The sequence below is a fragment of the Cottoperca gobio genome, chromosome 13, assembly GCF_900634415.1.
Source record: "Cottoperca gobio chromosome 13, fCotGob3.1, whole genome shotgun sequence".
Classification (NCBI taxonomy): domain Eukaryota; kingdom Metazoa; phylum Chordata; class Actinopteri; order Perciformes; family Bovichtidae; genus Cottoperca; species Cottoperca gobio.
Window position 1 is genome coordinate 25,151,031 of NC_041367.1, and position 7,093 is coordinate 25,158,123.

Consider the following 7,093-nt stretch of genomic DNA (forward strand, 5'->3'; position numbering starts at 1 on the left):
TGTTAAATTAAATGTCAGTGGGGTAGCTGTTCAAAAATATATCTGCAATTACTATTCACCGACAGCGAACCACCAGAGAGAATGAATCAGGGACTATTTTGCGCTAAATAGTAAGTGCAACATTTGCAACTTGCTTGTAGGTTTCAGCACCTTTCAGCCATATGATTTTATCTGCTTAATAGGTTAAAGTTTAGATTATGAAGTTCTTCCCTTAAAAATGTGTTTTGTGTCGGGGACAATAAGACTGAACATTGTTTAAAAATGTTTTTGTGACCTGTCATTTCCAACACATGCAGTCATTTCTGTCACACAATGTCATCCCCATCACAACACATATTTTAACTAAAAATGCATACAAATTGACAATCACATTAAAAATGTTTTGTAGTTTGGAAAATTGTGCAGTTATAAGTACTATTAATTAAATATTTTTTCTTTTAAAACACATTTTTGTGGTGTGATGGAAATTATGATTTCCTCTGACTCAAATTCAGCATAGCCACTATCAGGAAGTGTTAATACACAGGATGTAGAAATATAAACATATTGAAACATTTCTCTAAATATATTAAATTTTTTCTAAAAAGTTCCAGACCAAAATGGTCCGTAGTTGAAGAATCACCGACATATTGGTATTGATTACCATTGTATTGGCACAGTGTGTAGGCTGCTATATTAAGCTGCCTTCACAGTCACACGATAGGAAGTGTTCTCTTCGACTGCGCGAGGTAGAGCTTGCGGTGAAGACAGCTAGTTAGTTTTGTTTATATGGTTACCTTCACTGTTTGCCTGTGCCGCTTTATACAGCTGTTCTCATTGGTTTCGCTTTAAAACGTCAGCGGCAATCGAGGTCAAAGTTTAATTTATTTGAACTTTAAACGCCAACGGCTTCCGCCTCGTCGGAACAGTGGCGGTTCTGGGGGGGGCCAAGAGGGGCCAGTGGCGGTTCTAGGGGGGGCCTAAGGCTTGCTGGCTGACACATGGCTGAATCGCAAACGATTCCAACCTACCAATTATCTGACTAGAGGAAGAAGCAAGAACCACGAAGAATTAAAGGTGAGCAAAACTATTTTATTTGTGTGACTGTTACAAGGTAAGACTTCAGGTCAAGAAATGTTGACTGTTAGTTCACTTAATAGCAGCCAGCCAGACATTAACGTTAGCCTGAGTTGATGGCTTGCTAGCTAGCCATATATTATTAGTAAGGATGAGCGTTAGTAATTTATTCCTCGAGTAGTACTCGCTTCAAATGAAGTCCATTGGTGAACAAGGGTACTCAGATTTTAGTTTTTTTGATGTAGGCTACGTTTTTTTTATATAACCGTTACCTCTAGGCTACATGTAAAGGAAATTGTGACCCGGCTTACTTTTTTGGTGAAAAAGTGTTGAAGTAGTAAAAAAATTAATTGTTATCATATGGTAACTGTCTGATTTGATTGAGAATAAGCATTAAGTAGGCAATATTGCTGTGCATCCTTATTCCTGCAGACAGATTTGTTGCGTTCTAAAAATAGATTTAGAAGGTATTAATGCGAGCCCTCGACCTTGGAATTAACTACTTGTGCCCATCCCTAATAACTAGTTTCCATCGGTTTTGCTAGATGTAGTTGTAACGTTTTAGTTTTTAAATAAGTGCAAAGGCTACACCAATACAAATCGATAGAACGTTATTTATATTTTGGGTTCCTTAAGTGTTATATGTTCCTCTCCATTATTTGTTGTCCATTGTCACGGGGAGTGTAAGGACCCAAATGCAACACACAGGAAACCAGGAATTGTAGATACACAGGTTTATTTACCGGAACAGGCAGGTACAGGAAATCCCAGGACACATGCAGAGACCTAATGCAAAATGATAATTTCACACAGCAGAGGGTCTTACTCAGACATAAGTAACCCAGGTTCAGAGCTGAGGAACTGAGCTCGAGGTCGGGGACAGAAGGCTGGTGGGTATTCCGGGGATTTGACGAGGCAGGTAGTTCGGCGACAGGCAGGGTCAGGTAACAGGAAATCAGTCCGGGGGTAATCTCTGGAGAGTCTGACTTGAGTGGAGAACAATCTGGCACTGAGTGAGCGCCTGGGAGAGGCTTAAATAAGGGCTTGATTAATTGGCAGCAGCCTGAGCCCAAGGTGAGGTGATGAGGTGGGAGTGGCTGGCTGGTGAGGTGAGAAGGAGGCGAGGTGTGGAAGTACTGGAGCAGACTGTGACATCCATAGTTCACCATGAAGAGAAAAAAGGACATTATGTCCTATTTCTGCCCCCAAAAGAAAAACAAAAATGATGAGGCAGACATTGAGACAGAGCCAGATGATCCAGGTGTTGAAAAAGCTGAGGAGGAAACGTCCAGAAGTTGAGAGCGCTACAGAAAGAGAGCCAGAGGATTTGATCTTTGAAGAGATTGGTTTCCAAAGTGAGGGCACAGAGCAGGGAAGAAAGACAGATGAAGATCCAGAGAGTGAGGCTGAGGGTGACATACAAGCAGAGTGTGAGACGCAGACAGAAGATCCATGTGCATCTACAAGCATTGGACCATCAGGTTTGTGAGGTTGAAAAAACATGTGGCTGCTTCTAAAGCAGTGTAATTATACTTTATATGGTATGTCCTTGTAGAAGTGTGTAGTAATAATACACATAGATCATGTCAGAGTTATATTGTGAGGGTGTTCTAAAATGTTATTTCAGTTGTGATGTCAGTGTTCTAGATTTTGGGGGTATGTACGGACAGACGCCTACAAACAGACACCTGACATGTCCCTCTTTTATGTAAGATATATATTTTGGTTTGTCTTTCTCCACAGATATCAGCAAATTCAAAGAAGACCCACCGATGCAGCCAAATCTGAAACTGTTTCCACGGACCTTGATGGGGGACAGAAGAAGGAGTTTCAAGGCGGCCTGGTACAACATTCACCCCTGGCTTGAGTATTCTAAACGGTCGGACTCTGCGTATTGTTACGCCTGAAGACATTTTAGTCCTCCTAATTGCACAGAGACTGTATTTGACTCACAATTGGGATTCAAAAACTGGAAGAAGGCAACTAACAAAGAGGGGGGTTTGCAGAGCGGTTAAACGCTGATCATGTGAAGGCATCTTAAGTGTTGCAGTTCTATGTGACCACCGGAAGACAGCAGAGTCAGATTTATTTGTTCAGCTCCACTACGGTCAAGTCAGAAATAATATTATACATACCAAGTTTTTACTTCCGCTGATCTTTCAAAAACTAATTTTCATATGTAGCATCCAATCTAAATTCTAAATTCTTGTTTGTTTTTATTGTATTATGTTTTTATTTATATGGAAGTCTTAAACAGATATTATGTAAAATCAATGATTTATGTAATAACATTATATTTACATTACAGTTCATTTAGCTGACGCTTTTGTCCAATGTGACTTCAAACAATCATGAGGATAAAGCTCCGAACAGCAAGAATCTTAGAAGTAGCTTCAAATAGGTGAAATCATTTAAGTGCAGAACAATAGCTTCAAATAAGCCAAACCAAAATGCAAAATACAGAAACAATAGAATACAAATTCAACCCCTTTTCATTCGTCGAGGTGCAGTTGAAACAGGTAAGTTTTCAGTCTGCGACGGAAGGTGTGAAGATCATCTGCTGTCCTCACATCAATGGGGAGCTCGTTCCACCATTTTGGAGCCGGATAGCAAACAGGCGGTTTTGTTTGAGGGGAATCTGAGTCCCACTCGCAGTGAGGGAGCAGCAATAACTTTGTCATGTTTTTTGTTAATGTTTGACTTTATTCAAGTTCTTTAAAAAAACATTCATCTTCATCTTACTTTCAGGCGTATTTGATTCTTATTCGTCCTCCACCATGGTGTTTGGATGTAATGCTGCTTAGTGTTGTTGGTTACCAACATTAAGGAGAATTAAAGTTACGCTTGAAGCTCTAAAGTCTTGTGGTAATCTTTTTTTTTTATTAAGGGGTTTCTAGCACAAGGGGAGCACATTTAATGTTTGAGGGAAAACACAATGATAATAACAATATTTAATTTAATGTATGATAATCAACTAATATAATTTCCATACAGACGATTGACCCTTTGCAGACATTAGAGAGCAGTAGAGGATCTGTGTTAATGGCACATGAAGAATCAGCATACAAGACAATTACCATATCTACAAAGTTCAGGGGCATATTTTTAACATTTGTGTTTTTTAATCTGCAGGTGGAGATTACTGATCAATTATTGCCTATAATAAAAAAATTAATAAGAATATCTACACAATTAAATGTTACAATTGAATATTGCATTTATTCTGGGATCAGCTTTTTAATTTTTTTTCCCTTTTTATCTTAATTGATCTTGTTTTACTTTTTATATAAACTGTGATTGTACCTCTGTGATTTAAAGGTTCAATATGTAAGATATGCCAGAATTTAAACTTCAAAAATTAAAACAATGAACTAACATTATCAACAGAGTGTGAAGAGGTAACAGTGTTGACGTTACATTACATTACAGTTCATTTAGCTGACGCTTTTGTCCAAAGCGATTTACAATAAGTGCAAATAATCATGAGAATACAACTCCGAACAACAAGAATCTTAGACGTACATCATCTGCAAACAGGTACAATCCTTTAAATGCAAAACAATAGCTTCAAATAAGCCAAACAAAAGTGCAACATACATAAACAATAGAATTAGAATTCAACAATTAGCTACAAATAAGCCAAACCAATTTAAATGCAACATACAAAGAACAGAATAATATATATTTGTTTTTTTCTTTTCTTCATTCGTTACATCAGAGAGAGAGAGAGATCTCTTTGAGAGAGAGACAGAGAGACAGAGAGAGAGAGAGATCTCTTTCTCTGCATTCCTGCCATTGTCTGGCAGGGCGGCACTCAAGCCATAGGAGCGTAGTAGTGTGTGTGTGTGTGTGTGTGTGTGTGTGTGTGTGTGTGTGTGTGTGTGTGTGTGTGTGTGTGTGTGTGTGTGTGTGTGTGTGTGTGTGTGTGTGTGCGTGCGTGTGGTTTTCTCTGACTCATCAGAGGGGTGTGTGCACCAGTTATACCAGAACACAGGCAGTGGGTGGATTTTCTAAATCAACAGCAGTAATGAGGATGAAGATTGTTGTAATAGTAAAGTATCCCCACCCACCAGGCGGCTGGTAAAGGTGGAGTCTGCTGTGGTTATTTTTTCTGGAAACTTGCTGTTACTCTTTAAAGGTTCAGTGTGTAAGATCTGCCAGAATTTAAACGTAAAACATTAAACTAACATTATCAACAGAGTGTGAAGAGGTAACAATGGTGACGTTTTGTCAAATACGTCTCTGTGTTGTGTTGCAGAGATATCTACTGAAGTTAGCATGCTAACAGCTAGCTGCTCCGTCCAGACTGTAATACCACTTGTTCCTCTAGAGCAGTGTTTCTCAAACTTTCAGACCAAGGACCACTTAACCAATAAAGAAACAATCACGAACCACCTAACTCCCCAAATATCCAAAAACAATAGGCCTGCTTACTACTCCAACAATACATTACAAATGACAGCCTAATAATGAGCTTTATGTGACCTTCTCTATATCGCTCCTTCACACATTAAATCAACAATACAAATACAACTACGGATTCTACAAGCATTACGTTCATATGAGATTTAACTCCAGATAAGAAGACCATCTGTCTCTCCTGCAAACCACCATGTTGTGTAAACAAAAGAGGGACTGACCTGAACTACCTCCTGACTTGAATGTAGTATAAATACCAGAGGATTCACTCCTCTGAGCAGCACACAGCAGTCTTACAATCTTACGTGTGAGAGTTTGCACATCTTTTTTTATGTATAACTCTGCTCTTTCTTGCAAGAATATTGATTAAAACTCTTATTTGATTTTGATCCTGACTTCGTGGGTATATTTTTCCAACAACGGTAAATGCTGACTGTACACATCAAATGAAACGTAGACTACATTTATTACTGAGTTTATTACTGAGTGTCAGAGTGAACTTACCCTCAGCAAGATACACAAAATGCACCACATTTAGTACGACACAAACTTCCGCTGTGGACTTTCAAAAATAAAATACAGTAACACTATGGTTGCAGGTCCAAGTTTAACAGGAATTTAACAATAAACACAAGTTAATTATTAAATATAGCATAAATGTACCTTACAAAACACAGCAGATTTGCCTCATTCCCGATATCAGTCGACTCATCGTGTGAAAAACTGGCTTTGGCGTAAACGTGTGATTCACATGTTCAGCCATGGCTGTTATTCGCCGCTGGACAGTGTCATTGGAGAGGGGGACCCTGTTAATTTCGTCGCTTGCTTTCTCCCCAAACAATAAATTAGTCATGATCTTGGCAGCTGGTTTGACTCAATTCTCACCTATCGAATGAGGTTTACCTGTTTTTACGATGAGAGGGGATACCCTGTATGATGCCTCTGTAGCGTTCACATTTTCCCCCCGTGAAAAAAGCTGATTTCTTGAGTTCATCACGTTCTCTCAAAAACACTTAAAGGTTTCCCAAAGTAATCTTTGTGTTCGCTCTCAAAATGTCGCTTGAGCTCGACGGGTTTCATAGCCTCGTTCGCCAACGACTCGTAGCACAAAACACAGTGTGGATTGGGATCCTCTTCATCTTGAGAAGTAAATAAACTCCTGATTGTATTGTGTCACATTTAATGATTATCACATGTACTCGTCCACCTCAATCAAAATGTATTATTGCACAACATGTATTTCTGCACAAATGTATAATGAGCACTATTTAGTTATGAATGTGAAGCACTGTAGGTTCTCTTCAAAGAGTTTCAGGTCCACCTCCATCTCGCCACATACAAGACGGCCCACCAAGGGGCATAGCCGCGCCAACATGGACCAATGAGGGACGACGACACCCTTCTGTAGAGAATATAGCAAAATGTTTATGATGTTTTTGTACCACTTTCACTTGTACCAACAGACAGCTAACTGGCTCTTTATTGATTCGGACTGTGGACTTGGTGTGTGAAAGTGTCCTCGGCTGAGGGTATTTTTTGACATTGCTGTCATCATCACTTTAAATAAATAAGTATCTTGATCAACTAGAAGTTTACTGGATTCAATTGAAAGACTATC